At 37.9% G+C, this 19,667-nt stretch overlaps 1 long non-coding RNA gene across 2 annotated transcripts; it reads right to left on the bottom strand.

Annotated features, from left to right (window-relative positions):
• Positions 1 to 15,802: 15,802 nt before the first annotated feature.
• LOC131962059 (uncharacterized) lies at positions 15,803 to 19,398 on the bottom strand. Of its 2 annotated transcripts, none has more exons than XR_009389908.1 (3): positions 18,587 to 19,398; positions 17,576 to 17,618; positions 15,803 to 16,161 (listed from the first exon to the last, which is right to left on the bottom strand). It is a non-coding gene; the product is annotated as an uncharacterized LOC131962059 (long non-coding RNA). The 2 variants fall into 2 exon arrangements; XR_009389909.1 differs by having other exon boundaries at positions 19,211 to 19,398.
• Positions 19,399 to 19,667: the final 269 nt, after the last annotated feature.

The following is a 19,667-nucleotide window of genomic DNA, read 5'->3' as shown; positions in this document are numbered from 1 at the left end:
AGCCACCAACTTAAACAGTCGGCAACAAGCTCTTGCCACTGCCCCTATTCTAGCAAACATCAATTTTGCCCCATCTCTCACAGATCCATCTTTTCAATTGTGGCATAGGAGAGGGATTTAATGTGTGATGGACCTTTTAAAAGGAAGGGCACTTCATTTCCTTTGAAAAGCTGAAGAAAGACTTCAGTATCCCTCAGTCGCATTTCTTTGGATACCTACAGGTGCGGAGTTATGCTAAAACACACTTCTCTTTGGCAACTCCTCAGAGTACATGGATAGATGAATGTTTGAACATGGATCCAGTTGACAGAGGGCGGGTGTCTATGTTATATGATAATATTCAGAGGATTGCCGTCATATCACTTAACCATTTAGCAAGGCTGTGGGTGGAAGAATTAAGAATTACCATTACAGATGTAAACTGGCAGTCAGCAATTACAATGGTACTCTCTTCATGAATATGTATTTGACATGGGTTACTGCAATTTAAGGTTCTGCACAGGTTACATTTATCTGCAAGTAAGCTAGCCAAACTCTACCCTGGTTTAGACCCGACCTGCATCAGATGCAGGCAGGACCCAGCTACCCTCAGTCACATGTTTTGGTTCTGCCCGAAACTGGCTCTATTTTGGACACGTATATTTGACACTTTTTCATATGTGTAATAAGGTTGTCAGTCCCAACCCACTGACTGCATTATTTGGGGTCGTCCCTCAGGAGACACCACTAACTAGGCACCAGGCATTCTCCACTCTATTGGCTCGGCGTCTAATACTTTTTAGTTGGAAGAAGGTTACACCCCCCTCTCATAGGCGTTGGGTGGAGGAGGTGATGTCTCATCTCAAACTTGAACAACTTAAATACACTGCCCGGGGCACTACCCATAGATATTATAAAGGTTGGCAACCAATTTTAAAGTATTAAAAATAGTAATAAACTTAAGTTACGAGTAATTAACTTAATAATTTCTGTTTTATTCTCTTTATTTATTTAAGTTGTATGACTATTATTTTCTTTTGAGTTTGAGTTGAGTACTACTAAAATTTGATCACAAATACCCTTCAGTCACTCCTGCAAGTAATCTGACTGTAGCGTTAAACATTTCTACAGCAGTTGTTGTATATTTTTGGGCCACAAATGGGATACTTCATGTTACATGTGGCAGAGGAGATTGGCGCAAGTAAGGAGGGGCCTCTCTGACCTTTGGGGTTGCATCTTCACTCTTCATCAGAACAGAGTCGCCTCTTGGAGACTGGGGACAGGTGATTTGACAGAGGATATGTTGGAATGTGAACAAAACAAGTCTATGGATCAGAAAGGAGAAGGGTTGGAATGTCGGCCTAAATAAGGTAAAAAGTAAATTTAGTAGTGTACTTGGGCCCCTGGAAGACGCGCCCATGCATTGTGTATGGGCCAGGACCGAGGGCTTAAAAAACCTCACACATAGAGAAATTACAGAGGAGAACAGGGCTACATTGGGTATGGGACCTTTCATTCAACAGCCTTAATTGACATAATTCTCCTCCAATGTTCCTAGTGTATTTTTTTGATGAGTGATAATAAAGAAAACTAAAAGGAACTTCAACTTGGTCTTCAATCCATTTTTCTCACTCAGAGGGGTAGTAAACTTACACTACACAGTCTACCGTTATCAGTCACCAAAGTGGTTAACTAGCTCCTTCTAGTGGCTAATATTCACGGGAGAAAAACAACAGACCTCCATGTCTCTCTTCGTCTGGGAACACACACACAGACCATTTATTACTGCACATGCTCATGATAACATCCCAGCGCACGCAGGCGCACATGCCGCATAATGAAATCACAGCATAGACTGTTTAACATGGCTTTGCTACTATTTTAAATATGCTTAACACTGGCCCAGTTGAAGTCTGTCTGTATTAAGCTTGAGATGCAATTCTCTTCCCCTTCTGGCAACTCTGCTGTCTATTTTACAGAGAACCATCGCTGCATCTTCAGTTTAGCGCCACCCAAGACTATTGTGTTCACACGATAAATGTGCAAGATGATCAAAAGAAGATGTAAGTTTATAGGCACAGAAACAATCTCATTAAGGGGCACATTTCAGTTATGTTATTGAAAAAAACAAACAAACATGGATATAGTCTAAAACAGGGGTGTCAAACTGCTTCACCCAAGTAGGAGTACACCTGATACAACAAATCAACTGAGAGCAGACAGTTCAGGTGGTTGAAGTCAGACGTGCTCTTGCTTGACTGGAACAAAAACCCTCAGCCACACCAACCTAAAATAAAAATACTCTGTACCTGATGTGTTGCAGATGCTGAGGTGTCCTGTGTTTTCATGGAGAGCTGCATCTTACCGTGCAGCTTCCAGGCTGGCAAAGGTTTAGTCCTCCACTGGATTGAGGTGACAGAGAGAAACACTCCTGTCCACTCGTACTACAAAAAAAAGGACCAGATCACACACCAGGACAATCGCTTCAGAGGCAGGACGTCACTGTTCAAGGACCAGTTCTCCAGAGGAAACGCCTCGCTCCAGCTGACAGGAGTGAAGATTCAGGACCAGGGCAGATACAAGTGTTTCATCAACACCCTCAGAAGTTCTCATGAGTCATTTATTAACCTGAAAGTGGAAGGTATGACAAAAAAAATCAGTGTTTTATACATTCAGTTTCAGGTTTATTAGTTACACAAAGCTAAAACTACTGCAGTCAAATAAAACAATCATGCAATAAATCTTCTTTCAATAACGTTGAAATGTTCAGTTTATGTAGTTTTTAAGGAGGTGCTGATTTACATGTGTGATTTAACTGTTTTATTCTCATAAAAATGTACATTTTGGCACTTTTAAATTTCCCTGTAGAGACTCATTACACCTTTGCTTTTTTTTTAGAATAAATAAAAGAAAACTAACTGTATTAAACACAAGCAGGTATACACACTGAAACAACAGGAACTCAAGCTAAGGGAACTGAGAAGATTTTCATATTAACCATTTTCCTCTTTTCTTGCAGCTCCGGTCTGTAAAGTCGACATTCAGCAGGTAGAAACCAGGATCACCTGCAGCTCAGAGGGGATCTACCCTGAGCCTCAGCTCACCTGGACCACCAACCCTCCATCCAACGTGACCCTCCAGACCAAAACCACAGTCCATCAGACTGAACAGCAGCTCTACAACATCTACAGTTCTCTGATAGTTTCAGATAAAGATCTGGACTACAGCTGCACCGTCAGCACTCGCAGGAACAAGAGGAGAGCCACTTTGTTTAAGACAAGTAAGTGTTCCTAAGAAGAATCATTAAGGCACAATCAGGGCTCTGATAGTTTGGTGTATGTGGGGATTTTTTTGTCTTATATTTTTGTGCCTGGTGTAGAGTGCAGGGTGCACAGGTGGAAGGCAAAGAGGATGAAAGTTTGGTTAGTAGAAAGTTTAATTCACTGACACATTTCTATTTTAGGGAGTCAAACGATGTTCACAGGCATTGTTGTCGGTTTGATGGTTGCAGTAGTAGTCGTAGTGTTTCTGTTATTGGGAGGCCTTGTGGTTTACTGCAGAAGGTAAGAAACACTCTGCCATCACCTGCTAATCATTTACTGTGTATGTTTGTAGTGATTATGTGTGTTCTACATACAGGTACATGTACACATATAGCAGTTTAAAGATACTCAAACCTCAAAAGTATTAGCAATAAAATGTACTAAAGGAAAAAGTTTCAGTCACATTCTCTAAATATCTCGACATTGTGCAGTGAAATGCTTTGTTGCTGCCTCCACAACTGTTCTTGAAATAAAAGCACAAAGAAAACACATACAACAAGATAATATGTGTAAATATTCAACATTCTTGAATATTTCTGTCGTTGTTGCAGCTTATATAATATTGGATTATTTGCAGAAACATGTAAAATGTATTCTAATATTATAGCTGGCTGCAGCAGATCTAAATGTTGTTGTTTTTTAAATATATTGTTAATTGACTGTAAGTAGCTTAGTAGCTGCATCTCCCTGATCAACATAATGGTGTAAAAAGTGATCAAGTAAAGTCAAAGTTAATCTGAATTGTACTTTAGTACAGTATCTTATTGTACTTTTTCACTCCCCACCACTGAATAAATCACATTATACTGAAGACACATACATAAACGTTTTTGTTGAGTTTTACTTTGATGTATTTTACAAATTAATTCTGTTTTCTTCACAGCTACTGAGGAGATGAAGGACTCTGAAGAGGCTGTGACTGAAGCAAATATCTAAATCTGGATAGTCATGCGAGATGTGTCCGACAAAGATTTCATTAGTTTCCCTGCATAAGTTGCCGTAGTGATGAAGCATGAACTATGCTGAATTTGCTTTAAGAACAAAGTCAGTCTACAAGTTTATTTTGTTTGTTTTTTTACTTTGACTCTGCACTAATCTATCATGCGTACAAATCCTTTTTCCTCAAGCTGATCTCGAATGATTTTATAAAAATCATTGTTTTTGTGGACTTTATTCAGCATCTCTTGTCTAACCCTAACCCTTCCAACTGAACCACACTAGGGTTCATTTGGAATTGGCTGATTGCACTAGACAGACTTCATGTCTATGAACTTGAGGTCGAGTCATGTTTATGTAAAAATTAAGCTATTAGATGTAGAAATTAATCAGTCGACTCTTTATGATGTTTTATTCAACACCTGACTGGACGTGTCACCAGCGCATTGCACTTTAAAATTAGCCAGCTGGGACTTTAACAGCATTGTTACTGATTATATTTCTCTCTCTCTCTGAGTTTTTTTGCCGATCAGGATCACAATCACTTTCTGCTGCCTCAAGATAGCAATGCACCAACACATTTCTTACTTGCACATTGTTGGTGCTGGGTGTGGAGATAAGCTGTTGTATTATATTGTTTGTTTGATTATTTATCATAAGTATAATTATAGTATTATAATCATTGAGCATTTTGTTCAAACTGAATTTAACTTGATTGTAAAGTATTAGAACACTTTAAACAGTCTTCTGTTCTGTTCTAATGCTTTTATAAAGAAATTACATTTGTTAATCATCTGATCAAATGTAAAGTTAAACACTTACATTTCTTCTGTCTTACCAATAACACAGAGCTTTATGTGTTATGACCGTGTGTCATGGTTTTGGTATGTGCATTTCAGAGTATTAATGTAGTTAATTCTCCTGGCCAGAGGGAGGTGCTGCTCCTCTTGGAGATGTCTTCCTCTCTGCCTTTGTCCTGACTTCAGGGCATGTTGTCCCATGTTGGGTCTTAAATTTGATTGTCATGAAGTGTTGAATCTTTCCACCTATTTCCTTTTAAACTATTTCTTTGTGGATAGGTAAGTTAGTTCCAATTAAAACATATTGTGTTTGTTATGTTGGCTGTACTCCCCCTGAAGTGTTACGCTCATGTTACCTCTAGGCCGGGGTGTAACACATGTAACAAATGTGAGTTGCTATCATAGACATAATAAAATAAAAGAAGAGAATGTTTTGTGCATGTTTTCACTTTCTATACACCCACACTATCCAAACATTATTCTATTTCTGCAAACTTTTTAAACATTCCTGCACGTGAAAAAGTGGTGCACATCATCTGAAAGCTGGAAGATTAAATTTGAAATTACGTACATATTTGAATTTTGAACGTTTAAAGCAGGATTGATATGGATGGAGAAAGTTGTCAGTGGTAATGATGGTTAAAATTACTGTGAAAAAAGAGAAATGGTGGAAAATTATTCCACTGTATGGTTCAACTAAATTAAAGAGACCATGAATCAACGTAAGTAGTTTTTGAAAAGATGAATCCATGTTGTACTCTTGCTTTCAAGAGTCAGCATGTTAAAGCTCCTCACAGCAGGAAAACCAACAGTCCATATTTAAATAGATGTGCTCTTTGTACTTTTCCTTCCTGCAGTGTCAAATACTTGTTTAAAATGAACAGGGAGCCAGTTGGAGACTCCCAGGTCAACATATCCATGCAACAAAAAGGTAAAGCAGGTAAATGAACATTTAGACCAGCAGCAAAAACAAGAAGAGGGAGAATTACCTGAGACCAGAGAGTGATTCCTCTATTCTGTCCTACAAAGTCTAACTGCAGTAACTAGTCAAAGGGTAAATCTGAGAAAAACTGCTTTAAATGTTTTTTTAACTGGCAGGCCAAATGGGTTATAGGTAGGTCAGTGATATGACACTTATTTCTACATGTATTGATGATGTAATTTTTATGCTCAAAAACCAATTTGACCAATTTGATTAGTTTATTTGACCTTTGACACCAAAAATGTAGCTACTGCACTCTGGTTTTGCTGTAAAAGGTTCTAATAGTAATAATGCACAAACAGAGTTCAGTGGCTATAATGTTGTTGTTTTCTTTTAGCTTTTATATTTTGTTTTCGGTGAATAAAACATTTTCAAATTGATTTAGTTATAAGTGTATTTAAAAGTGTATAACAATTCTATTCAAAGATTTGTGTATTTTAGACTTAATATTATAAAGTAATATTATATTTTAGTCTTAATATAATTTGATCTCACTTTTTTACTTCACGATCTAGATAATAATTTCTCTATCAAATAAACTTATAATTTATATTATTCTTGTCTTCCCTATTCAATACAATGAAGAAATACAAGGCTACACTGTATCACAGTCAAAGCAGACCACACACACACACACGTATATATCACCTGCACAGCACAGACATTTACATGAGCTACGGACATTTTTCGTCATGTTTCCTGCACTAAACACAGGTTCTCCTTCATCTCAAGCACATTACTGCTCTCAGCTTGTGTTAAATACCGTCAATAGTAGTGATCATACACAGTCACGGATCAATCGTGTATAATAGACGATCTTTGGACCATGGGCTACACAGGTGTGAGGCATGGGCGTAGGTTTGCATAGGGACGGTAGGGACATGACCCTACCAACTTTTCAGGAGGCCCAAATTGTCCCTACCAACTTTTAAGCAACCTTGTTTGCATTATCTTTGAAGTGCAGTTACCTGTATATAGGTTAGTTAGATTGTCTTCCCATATTTTGCAAGGATAGAATTGACCCTACCATTATTGAGTGAATTATTTGCATAATGTTCAGAGTCACATTTACCCCTTTTTTAACCAGCGTGAATGTGCCCGTCCAGTTTTTTTTTCAAGTCTACGTTTCAAACTCACGTTTGATTGGCTCATTTGGCTGATGACCAAACAACCCCCCCCCCCCCCCCCCACACACACACACACACACACACACACAGACAAACGCAGTCCAACAGACATGCCCGCCTCCTCCTCCCCCCTTCCCCCTCCGAAGAGGAGGGATATACGAAGTAACTTTTCCCCTGCAGCAGCAGCAACTGTAAAAAGGTAAAAAGTTCAATTCAAATTTTTTATTTTAGATATAGATTTTTTCCAGAATCGCTCAGCCCAACCACTGATGCAGTTTAGAGATTAATTTATTGTGAACTGTATATTAATATAATTTAAGTTATGTTCATGCAATGGATCATTTGTTAATTAATAAAATCCAGTCATTTATTTTGGAAATTTCCCAAAACTTTTCTTCAGTAGTTTTTGAAAACAAAGGTTTGACTGTATATCAGGTGAACTTTTATACCCCTATTTTGGCTGCAAGCAGAAATGAGTAAAACAGAGAATGAGGTATTCTGTAGAACAGAAAGAAAAACATTGTAATGTATATTTGGAAATGTTGGACTTGCTGATGAATATGAACATGTTGGAGGATGCATGCAGAAATTAGAAAACTGAAAATGAGGCATTCTATAGAACAGAAAGAAAACAGTAATGTAGCTATATTTGGACTGGTTTGGTTTACTGATGAATGTGAAGATAAGAAATGGAAGAGTACTATAGAACAGAAAGTTGTAACAGGCTGAATGTTGTTTATAATGTTGTGTTGTAATATAATGGTGAATATGAGAATACACTGTCTATTTCACTGTAATATTACTGGTAAGTGAAAGTTAATACAGTCAGTACACTTTTTTTTTGCATTGATCATTGAGCCTACCTATTCATTAGATTCACATTCACAGGAAATGTAGCCCGACCCCGTCCAATCAGTTTGGTCTTTTTAATGTCCCGTCCCCAGCAAAAAATGTACATGCAGGTTATGCTGTTATATTGACCAAACCTACGCCCTTGGTGAGAGGTGGGAAAAAAACAAATCTCAGAGCGGGAGGGGGTGCAGACAAACGTCACTATGTTTTACTGCTAAATTTAGAAAATTTACCACATTGTTGTGTTTATAATACTTAACATTCATTATTAATAATTATGGTATCATATTGGGTGGGTTGTGGTGGCTGGTTTAGATTATTGGTCCCATCCCCTCCATAAATTACGCCTACTACAACCTTCAATAGTGTAGTTATTACATATTTTATGTCTAAAAATATTTCACATAAAAACAGATTTTGTTGTAGTAAAACCAGCAGAGATGGATTAATGTGTGGATGTTTTTTTACCCTTCATCTTTACATGGTAACCTTATTGATTATTTTTGTAGCGTCTCTCTTCTTTGTAGACGATCTCTGTGCAGGAAGAGCAGCTGCAACTAACACCTGGTGGGGAAAAACCTGAGTCGGTTAAAGGGGTGGTGCTCCATAGATGGATGGAATTGATAAATATCAAGTTGTAGCTTGCATTTTACCTTTCTTTATTCAGATAGACGGTTTCTCTGGTGTCTTTTTGACACAGGAATAATGAATCTGTGAATATCTTTCCAACTTTCCCAAATTCTGGAAGTTCAGGAAGAAATGAGAAAATGTTGTGGATCTATTTTGCTTCGTGGCTGCTGGTCGGGGGTTTTCCTGGTGATTTGGACTACTGCCAAGGGAGGTAGGTAAAGTGTGTATGTACGCAGATAAAGCCAACAATAAGGACTTAAAATCACAATAAAGTCGTAACACTTTGTCTTTATGGCTGCATTACATATTATTTTATCTTGTCTCAGGCCCAGAAACGAGAGTAGGCCTAAGCACATGCTGAATCTATTGTTTGATCATTGAGTAGTTAAGTGCGCAGTCCAGTTTTAGTGGAATAAGAAAATAGAGGAAACGGAAGAGTTCCAGGGGTAACAGTGTCTTGCTGTGCCATAAACAAACAACACATTTATTCTTTTATTCTAAAAGTCACTCCCTCCCGACTGAGTTCTTGACCCAGCTCATGTCACAATGTTTAATCTCATGTTTATTCTTTCAACCTCACCTGTGTCCCTCAAGCCTCTTCTCCTCCAGCTTCTCCTCCTCCATCTCCTTCAGCCTCTTCTCCTCCATCTCCTCCAGCTTCTCCTCCTCCATCTCCTTCAGCCTCTTCTCCTCCATCTCCTCCAGCTTCTCCTCCTCCATCTCCTTCAGCCTCTCCTCCTGTATCTCCTTCTGCATCTTTACTATCCGTAACCTGACAAAAATATATTGATGCATGACATGAACATTGTGATACGGAAGCGTATTGCTGCCACCCTTATAAAAAATATCCTCCATTTATCTCGTTATAACGAGAAACTATCATTATCTCGAAATAACGTGGTAGTATCTCGTTATAACGAGATAAATGGAGGATATTTTTTTTATAAGGGTGGCAGCAACAATACGCTTCCGTATTGTGACAATTTGCGGTGTAACAATCATCATTTTTGATGATAAGGTTATAGAAGAAAAAACTTAGTTTCACAATTACCATGAGTGTGGATTTATAAAATCACATTTATAATCTGAGGTTTTATTGTTTTTTCCCCTAAATCTTTCATTGTTGGTGTTTTTTAAACTGCCTTTCAACACATTAAAATAATGAATAGCCTAAAAAAAATCAAAAGTGTATCTCTTTGGCATTAAATATTAAGCTTTTTTAAAATCTCTGCATTGTTGAGGTTCTAAAGTTAGTTGAGTTTGAGTAACTTACACTTTGACTTCTAAAGTCTCTTATGTCCACTTTCCTTCTTTTAGACATCCTGGCAGCGCCTAATTACCACACACACACACACACACACACACACACACACACACACACACACACACACACACCACAAGGTATTCAAACGATAAAGTAAATGATTAACTGATATTTACAGCGGCAGATTAACAGGAACTGCTGTCTCCATGGCAACCAGCAGAGCGGCGTTCAAGTCCTGCCGCTGTTTACAACCTGATGGCGGTCGTTTTCCGCTTGGTCCTAGTGCCTTCTCTTTCGGACAGTAAAAACTGCAGGGCACAAAAACGACTGTTTGACAAAGTGCAGGGGACATGTCCTCTATGTCCCCGCCCAAAATTAAGTCCATGTGTCTAGCAGTGTCTCCCACCCGGTGTGCCGCAGCACACTGTGAGATAAGCCCAGGTGTGCCGTGGGATTTTGTGACAACCACACACTATTAATACAGTAGGCCTATACAACAATACAAAAAATAATAATATAGGACTGTGCACTGAACCAGATATGATGAAACTGCAATTTTAAATAGGCATGCAAATGCATGTAATTGTACTGAGGGCCACTTCAAGTGAGGGTGCGGGCCGTATGTGGCCCCCGGGCCTCCAGTTGCCCATCCCTGCTCTAGGGGAAGCGGTTGCGGTGGGCCGGGTATTCAATAAACAAAAGGGTGAAACATCCCAGAGGGATGAATACACACAAATGTAATGGAAGTAATTAGAGCAGTAATATGGCATTAGCCCAAATTACTTTAGTGACTCGGGAACAAAAGACTTGGTCATAATTTGTGTTCACTTTACCAAAATGAGTGATCTAATACAGATTGAATGTCCACAGTTTCCAAGGATTAATGCCATTTATTAAAGTTTCACAAAACAAAAATAAACTTTCCTCTGAAGACAAAATAAAGCTCTAATTTACAGAAATCATCACGTTTATGTGGTCAAAACAGTGGATTTGAGGGTTAGCGAGGTAACTTGTGGTTTAACCCTGGGTTTTCAGTTTCACGAAGGTGGTTCTCTTTTGATCTGGCTAGATCACCATGGTAACTCATGCTGTGAAGCTAACCTGGTCGGGACCAGGTTATGTTCTGAGTTTTCAGCTTGAAATAGTCTAGAAAGCAGCAGAAACAGCATCTCACACATGTCAATAGTCAATCTGGTCCATACAAATTCTCAGTAAGGAGAATTAGATATAAATGAAAATGTGTTGAGTCGTAACGTTATATTAATGTCACCAAATGGAGCCGTGCAGCTACAGTTACAGTAGAGCTACTGTATGTAACATAGCTACAGTTACAGAAGAGCTACTGTATGTAACATAGCTACAGTTACAGTAGATAGATAGATAGATAGATAGATAGATAGATAGATAGATAGATAGATAGATATACTTTATGTAACATAGCTACAGTTACAGTAGAGCTACTGTATGTAACATAGCTACAGTTACAGAAGAGCTACTGTATGTAACATAGCTACAGTTACAGTAGATAGATAGATAGATAGATAGATAGATAGATAGATAGATAGATAGATAGATATACTTTATGTAACATAGCTACAGTTACAGAAGAGTTACTGTATGTAACATAGCTACAGTTACAGTAGAGCTACTGTATGTAACATAGCTACAGTTACAGAAGAGTTACTGTATGTAACATAGTTACAGTTACAGAAGAGCTACTGTATGTAACATAGTTACAGTTACAGTAGAGCTACTGTATGTAACATAGCTACAGTTACAGTAGAGCTACTGTATGTAACATAGCTACAGTTACAGAAGAGCTACTGTATGTAACATAGCTACAGTTACAGAAGAGTTACTGTATGTAACATAGTTACAGTTACAGTAGAGCTACTGTATGTAACATAGCTACAGTTACAGAAGAGTTACTGTATGTAACATAGCTACAGTTAAAGTAGAGCTACTGTATGTAACATAGCTACAGTTACAGAAGAGCTACTGTATGTAACATAGCTACAGTTACAGAAGAGTTACTGTATGTAACATAGTTACAGTTACAGTAGAGCTACTGTATGTAACATAGCTACAGTTACAGAAGAGTTACTGTATGTAACATAGTTACAGTTACAGTAGAGCTACTGTATGTAACATAGCTACAGTTACAGTAGAGCTACTGTATGTAACATAGTTACAGTTACAGTAAAGTTACTGTATGTAACATAGTTACCATTACAGTAGTTACTGTGTAACATAGTTAGAGTTACAGTAAAGTTACTGTATGTAACAAAGCTACAGTAGAGTTACTGGTTGATGTTTCTCACTAAGCTACTCAGTGCAGTTTGTAGTTTTCTGGACATTTACCAACAGTCTCCGAAATTGCTCTCCTGTAAAATAAGATAGCAGAGATTAATACTTTACCTGCTTATTAAATGCTGTGTAATTTATAGATAGATAGATAGATATACTTTATGTAACATAGCTACAGTTACAGTAGAGCTACTGTATGTAACATAGCTACAGTTACAGAAGAGCTACTGTATGTAACATAGCTACAGTTACAGTAGATAGATAGATAGATAGATAGATAGATAGATAGATAGATAGATAGATATACTTTATGTAACATAGCTACAGTTACAGAAGAGTTACTGTATGTAACATAGCTACAGTTACAGTAGAGCTACTGTATGTAACATAGCTACAGTTACAGAAGAGTTACTGTATGTAACATAGTTACAGTTACAGAAGAGCTACTGTATGTAACATAGTTACAGTTACAGTAGAGCTACTGTATGTAACATAGCTACAGTTACAGTAGAGCTACTGTATGTAACATAGCTACAGTTACAGAAGAGCTACTGTATGTAACATAGCTACAGTTACAGAAGAGTTACTGTATGTAACATAGTTACAGTTACAGTAGAGCTACTGTATGTAACATAGCTACAGTTACAGAAGAGTTACTGTATGTAACATAGCTACAGTTAAAGTAGAGCTACTGTATGTAACATAGCTACAGTTACAGAAGAGCTACTGTATGTAACATAGCTACAGTTACAGAAGAGTTACTGTATGTAACATAGTTACAGTTACAGTAGAGCTACTGTATGTAACATAGCTACAGTTACAGAAGAGTTACTGTATGTAACATAGTTACAGTTACAGTAGAGCTACTGTATGTAACATAGCTACAGTTACAGTAGAGCTACTGTATGTAACATAGTTACAGTTACAGTAAAGTTACTGTATGTAACATAGTTACCATTACAGTAGTTACTGTGTAACATAGTTAGAGTTACAGTAAAGTTACTGTATGTAACAAAGCTACAGTAGAGTTACTGGTTGATGTTTCTCACTAAGCTACTCAGTGCAGTTTGTAGTTTTCTGGACATTTACCAACAGTCTCCGAAATTGCTCTCCTGTAAAATAAGATAGCAGAGATTAATACTTTACCTGCTTATTAAATGCTGTGTAATTCCGTTAAAACATAACATCACATTATGTTTTATGCTTTATAATAATTTGCTGATGCCAGTTTTAAACTGCCAGTATAACATCTTATAGAACACTGATTTGAAAATGTCTATTGTTTGCCTGTTTGTCTAAGATAATAGGCCTTAAAATCATTTATTTTTGAAGTGGGCAAATATGTATATATATTTGGATGTATCCTTCATTATGGGACAGTTTCAGATCTAAATCCACCTCATGATTTTAATGTTTAAATGTCAGTTTACAGTGTAACAGTGAGTGCATGGAGTGGTTAAATTAAAATATTAACACATGAATTCACACTTGTTATTTTCTGCCAGAATTCATCATGTGGAAGTGGGCCGAACCCGATAGTTAGGTCAACTGACGCTCGCAACGCCCCCTTTACGTGACTCAAACAGAGCCTGAAGAGGAAAGCCTGGGTTATCTAAGAAAGCTCATAACCACCTTCATGATACCACTTATCCGAGATTACAGTTGTGATGCTTAGTGAAGTGAGACAACGAAAAGATATCCAGGGTATGTTGGACTTGCTTCGGAGTACAGGGCTCTGGCAAACCCAAACCTCCTAGAAAGGAGCAAGACACCCAGACCTCTTAGACTTCTTTTTGCCCATTTTGCATATCTTTTCAATCATTTCACTTTTTTTGGACCCCACCACTGAATCTGTTATAAAGTTATGTCTCTGTTCCTGTGTTGCAGATGCTGAGGTGTCCTGTGATTTCATGGAGATCTGCATCTTACCGTGCAGCTTCCAGATAAGCGATGAGGTGGTCATCCACTGGTTTCAGGTGCCAGACAAACCTGTCCACTCCTACTACAGCAACCAAGACCGGCTGGCACACCAGGACAAACGCTTCAGAGACAGGACGTCACTGTTCAGAGATCAGATCTCAGGAGGAAATGCCTCGCTCCAGCTGACAGGAGTGAAGATTCAGGACCAGGGCAGATACAAGTGCTACACCAGCACCCTCAGAGGAAACAAGGAGTCATTTATCAACTTGAAAGTGGACGGTATGAGAAACAATAATTAAAAAAATAAAATAAAATAATAAAATAATCAGTGTATTCATCCGTGCATGGCATGACAGTCCTCTGTTTTTGCAGCTCTGGTCTGTAAAGTCGACATTCAGCAGGTAGAAACCAGGATCACCTGCAGCTCAGAGGGGATCTACCCTGAGCCTCAGCTCACCTGGACCACCAACCCTCCATCCAACGTGACCCTCCAGACCAAAACCACAGTCCATCAGACTGAACAGCAGCTCTACAACATCTACAGTTCTCTGATAGTTTCAGATAAAGATCTGGACTACAGCTGCACCGTCAGCACTCGCAGGAACAAGAGGAGAGCCACTTTGTCTAAGACAAGTAAGTGTTTCTGTGAAGTCTGATTAAATCTGGAACCAGAATCTGATCACAAACACAAGATAATTTACCACTTGTTTTCATTTCTGTGTCATATAATTTCAGCTTCCATCAATGTTTCAAACACTAAAACAACAATCTCCTGCACGTCCATCAACACACCACTAACATTCCTCATCTGGAGGTTCAACCACAGTCAGATCATCCTGAACCAGACCAGAGCCAACGTCCCCTACACAGTCTCAGAGGAGTGGAGGCAGCAGGTGAAGAGTGTGTCTGAGTCAGGCAGCCTCACACTGCAGGACTTAACTTCAGATCAGGAGGGAACATACACCTGTGAGCTCAGTGATGATGAGGAGACAAACGTCACCAACACTGTTCTAAAGATTATAGAAGGTAAGATCAAAGTCCAGAGATAAGGGATGTTTGCTTTGTAGTAAGTTATATCAACTAACTAACTCTTTTTCTGTCTCAGACAGTTCAAATGCTGCACTAATGCAGACAAGTGCAGCGATTGCAATTGGGGTGATTGTATCCATTTTGGTTGTTACTGGCCTGGTGGTATTCTTTCTGTATCGACGTGGAAATATAAGCTGCATGAGGCCGACAGCTCAGGGAGGAGCAGCAGCAAACGCACCAGCTGATGGACAAAACGCTGAGTAAGTATATTCTGCAATGATGCAACAATTAACCTCTATTCTATTCTGCAACAATCTGTTACAAAATCAACTTATCTCAGATAAAAAGAAGGCCGAAATAAGCCGAGACAGTTGTGATGATGATTTATACTCAAGACAAAGACAAAAGAGGTTATTTTGTGTTTGAGCTTGATGCGTTTCAGCAGCACTGAGATTTATTCATTTTTGTTTGCAGATCACCTGAGATAGAATCATTGACAGGAGGGAGACAAAATGGGATGGACCAAGATGAAGACCCCGACCATCCCACTGATCCGTTAACATGAAGACTAGTGTCACACTGTGACCAAACAGCCAGACTTCTCCACTGGAGATTTAAGGATGAAGTTACACTTGCTGCTCTTCTTTGCTGCACTGAGAATATAAACTTGAAGAAACAACGCCCTCTATGTTTGGTTCTTAACACCAACACTGTGAGGCTCTGCACTGCACTGCTTTTTCTTTTCTTTAACCAGGTAAAGACTCATTGAGATTAAAATCACTTTCACAGGCAGCATGAACATCGTTACAACAGAAAAGAGACAAACAGAGCCGTCACACACACTACAGATGAGTGCACACACTGTCTGCTTAAAATGCAGCAGAAAGAAAACAGTTATAATGCATGAAAAGGTACCATTTAAAACAATATAGATGTTAAATGGTAAAGAAATATGACGAGTAAAAGTAGACTCACTGTGAGAGACGACTGGGAGAAAGGCAACTCTGGTTTCCTGTAAAAAGTCAGATAAATTGGAGTTAAACTCTTTGGTTTTGTGGTGCTAACAAGTAAAATTAAAGGTATTTTGGGTCAAACACTGAATATTTTTGCAGCTAAAAATTATGTTTTCTCAATCAGCTTTGGGTTTAACATGATGTATGTTTTTGAACAAACAGTTTTGTGTTTTCATTGAGTTATTGTGTTGTTTATAAAACGCTTCATGAATAATAAGCACTGAACCTTCATCGCTTATTAAGTCTGTAATATTTTATGTTTTCAGGAGCTTTACAGGATCAGTCTCCTTTGGTAGATGAAAACAGTAATGTCACATTTCAGTTACGCATTTTAAATTTGCAAATAGACAAAATGAAATATCAGAAGTTAAGAAAAAGCAGAAATTGGAGCGGGAGAGAAAAGTGAGAAAAGTTGGCAAATTGATAAAAAAGAAAGTTTTTTGCCAAAACATAGTGAAAAATTAATTAACCAAAATTATATAAATGCTGTGTTTGGTAAAAAGCAATGAGCTACAGAATAGTTGCTGCTATTGTTTTAAAAGACAAAAGTATTTTAATTTTTGCAGTTTTCATACCGTTGAGAATGATTTCATTGTTCATAAATTCAGAACATTTAAAATTGCAAAAATAAAAGTTTCCAAAAGATACAGTAGATCCAGATTTTTCGAATTCAATGAAATTCGGAAACTTGAATTTTTTTACCTGAATTTATGAATATTGAAAAATGCCATATTTTGATTTAAAAGGGATACATTCAGAGTAATTCAGATACATGGCTTTCAAAGTAAAATATGTTGATTATATAAATTCAGTGGCTGTTAAAATTCATATGAATTTTTGTTTGTTTTATTTTTTTACTAATTTTAGAATATTTGAGTAATAATTGTTGATGATTCTGATTTCCATTTGAAGACTTTTCAAAAATGTCTTGGGTGTATTTGTAGAAATGTTGTTGTTTTTTAAAGCATAGGAAATAGAGATTTCAATAGCAGCTATTTTTGGCAATCAGTCTGCATCTCAAAGGTCCAGTTTTGTTGTTTTTGTAGGTTCCAACACCTGCTGCAGCTGCTGTGATTTCATGTCTGTGTAGTTTTTGGTGTTTTTCATTGCTATTTTTGCATTGTGTTGTTTTTTTAAGTTATATAAAAAATCCATTTTGAATTGTTTGCTTTTGTCCTGTTTATTTAATTGAATAGTAAAGATCGTGTTGTGTTGCTTTCATCCATGAGGGTTTGAAATGTTTTTATATGTGCTGAAAGGCTGAGCAAGTTTTATTTCATCAGTCAAATAAAGTGCTCCACTGTAAGTCTATTTTTTGTTGATATTTTAGTAACTTTCCACACAAACTGCAGGTTAAATTAGCACATCCTTGATGCCCCAACCCAGGACTACAGACCAGGTGAAACAGTTTACCTTCATGATGCTGCTGCTCACCATCACATGGAAAAGACTCTCCCTGTAATTCATAATAACAATTATTTTTTAAATATTGTTTAGTTCTTCAGGAGGTAACTAATACTGAGTCTGGGTCGCCTGTTTCCAAACATAAGGCTTTATACTAGAAATACTCAGCAGCAAAGGCTTTTTTCTTAAAAAAAAAAAAAAGAAAAGGGGGGGGGGGTGTGTGTTTGTTTTGCCCTCTTCTCTTTATGCTTAAGAGATTCATGATGTATTTAACTCCCTGACTAAAGAAGATCTCAGACCAACAGCAGAGGGAGCTGAGTCCAAGGATAGGGGACTTCCCATATCCATGGGATATGGGAAGACAAAATGACAGAAAATGTTGTGGATCTATTCGTGTCTGCTGGTCGAGAGTTTTCTGGGGATTTTGACTATTGCAAAGGGAGGTGGGTACAGTTTTTATGTGCGCAGATATGCAGTAAGGACTTAAAATCACAACATAGTCGCAACACTTTGTGATTTCGACTGCATTATTTTGTATTCTCTCGTGACCAGAAACCAAAGTAAGGAAGTGGGTACAGTGTGTATGTGCGCAGATATACAGTAAGGACTTAAAATCACAACATAGTCGCAACACTTTGTGATTCCGACTGCATTATTTTGTATTCTCTCGTGACCAGAAACGAAAGTAAGGACATGCTGAATCTACGGTTTGATTACCTTACATAGGCTTCAGCACAGCAAATGCATGCACTGTTGTCCGCGGAGGAAACATTACATATCCTATGTGGACCACACCGTGTTTTATTATGATTATGCCAAATTATTTAAAAAAAAAAAAAGGTTGCGTCACTGTGTTGCAGCCGAAATGTTATTGCAGTATATGGCTGCTGTTGGATTGCTGCTAAACAAACGATTGGCATCTTAATAAATGTCAGGCAAAACAAACAAACAACCGTGATTTATTTCTCCTGCGCACAACATGAGTGGTGCAATTATGGAAAGTGAAAGTAAATCACTTACAGCTCGTTGTGGCTGATCCTGACTATTATTTACTGCTAATAGTTTTAATAGTTAAAACTGATCCGTTGTGGAAACTAGTGTTTACATTTTCTATTGTTTTTGTTGAGTCATTTTTTATGAAAGAGCGTCAAAGTAACTGACAAACCACAGTTTCCTGTCTGTATTTCACAATAAAAGTCGCATCGTGTATCGCCCGTTGAAAGCTTTTAATGTGAAACTGCCGCAGTAAGTTGTTACCAGAGGAGTCTTTTTCAGCTGTTGCTGGATGAAGGAAGAAGGCGCTTTAAACCTCTCCTGACACTAGTTTAGAAGTCTTGTGAACGTCAACAATAATGTGTTTATATTTTGTGTTGCTAACATTAGATATTTAAACAGCTGACAATCACATTCTAGCATTATTAAAGTTAGTTACCAAGACGTTTGTAAAGGGTTCTATTACCGTTGGGCTATAACGCCATCTGTTGTCGCGAGAGGAAACCGTTAACCGTTGACAAACGTTGCGAGACAGGAAAGTGTCGAATAAAGTTAATATTCTCCTGTTTTGTCCGTTAGAAAATTACCTTTTTGTATCAGAATGTTCAGAAGACATGTGGCGTGTGAAAATGATCAAATATAGCTACTTACTTCAGTGACTCTAGGAGAAAAGACTCGGTCATAGTCCGTTCTCACTTTACGAAAATTAGTTAGCTACAACGTTCGGAAACCAACGGTTAAAACTGTTTGGATACACCTTTCTGTTCTCGCGAGAGGATGATGCTCTCCATAGGCATACATTGCCAGATCTCGCGAGAATGAGTTACTGTAACAATTAATATTCTCCTGATTTGTCCGTTAGGTAACTGCCGTTTTCATGTCAGAATGTACAGAAGACGTGGCCTGTGAAAATGGGTCCAATATTTACTTAAGTGGCGTTGGGACCGTCGTAATATGTGCTCACATTATAAAGATTAGTTATCTTAGACAGCCAAACAATTTAATCACCTTTTGGCGAATGCAACCTGTTCTCGCGAGAGGATAACATTAACTATAGGATGTGTTGGCAGATCTCGCGAGATTTTGTTGATGAACGTTTACCGAAATA

Source organism: Centropristis striata, chromosome 23, assembly GCF_030273125.1.
Source record: "Centropristis striata isolate RG_2023a ecotype Rhode Island chromosome 23, C.striata_1.0, whole genome shotgun sequence".
Lineage (NCBI taxonomy): Eukaryota > Metazoa > Chordata > Actinopteri > Perciformes > Serranidae > Centropristis > Centropristis striata.
The sequence above is the reverse complement of the archived record's forward strand: the minus strand, read 5'-3'. Positions and strand labels throughout refer to the sequence as shown.